The sequence below is a fragment of the Rutidosis leptorrhynchoides genome, chromosome 10 (assembly GCF_046630445.1).
Source record: "Rutidosis leptorrhynchoides isolate AG116_Rl617_1_P2 chromosome 10, CSIRO_AGI_Rlap_v1, whole genome shotgun sequence".
NCBI lineage: Eukaryota > Viridiplantae > Streptophyta > Magnoliopsida > Asterales > Asteraceae > Rutidosis > Rutidosis leptorrhynchoides.
The window spans coordinates 303,965,216-303,966,229 of NC_092342.1; positions in this window are offsets into that span (position 1 = coordinate 303,965,216).

The following is a 1,014-nucleotide window of genomic DNA, read 5'->3' on the forward strand; positions in this document are numbered from 1 at the left end:
AATTGGAGGATGCACTCTGGGCTTTTAGAACAGCCTACAAAACTCCAATTGGAACCACACCTTTTAAACTCGTCTACGGAAAAGCATGTCATCTTCCAGTAGAAATTGAACACAAAGCATTTTGGGTTTTGAAGACATGTAATCTTGATTTACATGAAGCCGGACGTCTACGATTAAGTCAACTAAACGAATTAGAAGAATTAAGACATGAAGCATACGAAAATTCGTTAATCTATAAGGAAAGAACGAAGAAATGGCATGATAAAAGAATCAGAAGTTTAAAAGAATTTAAAGAAGGAGACAGAGTTCTTCTTTTCAATTCACGATTCAAGCTATTTCCTGAAAAATTGAAATCAAGATGGTCTGGACCATTCATAGTCAAAAGAGTTTTCCCATATGGAATGATAGAATTAATAAATTCAAATGGGATTGAATTTAAGGTTAATGGTCACAGAGTTAAACAGTACATAGATAGTCCAATGGAAGTTGACAATGAAGTTAATCACAATTTCGATACCACAGCTAACTAAGTGTGGGGAGAATCAAGTCTTTAAAGGATAATATGTATTTCTGTTAGAGTTAGATTATCTGTTTTCGTGTAGTTCTCGAAAATGGAACCCGAATGGTCTTTCCCTAGCAGACCCTAAAGAACTAGTCTTCTCCCCCCATTCTGAATTTTTTTTTTTTTTAGGTTTTTACGAAATGAAGACTTCCTGCGAACTAAACCATAGTCTAATGCTACACGCTTTGATCACTAAACGTAATAATGACACACTTCCGACTGAAATAGTATCAGTAATCAGAGAAAGATTGGACGGAGTAAGAAAAGAATCCAGATGCGAAGATAATAAGTTACAATTTGGTAAAGGAAAATCAAAATCCGCAGCGAAAAGAAGAGCACGACACCTAGAAAGATGTCACAAATGCGGAAAATGGTCACATGGAGGTAAATGTTCAAATAATCAAACCTATTCAAACACCGAATTTGTTACTTTATGCAGAGACGGAGCGTTC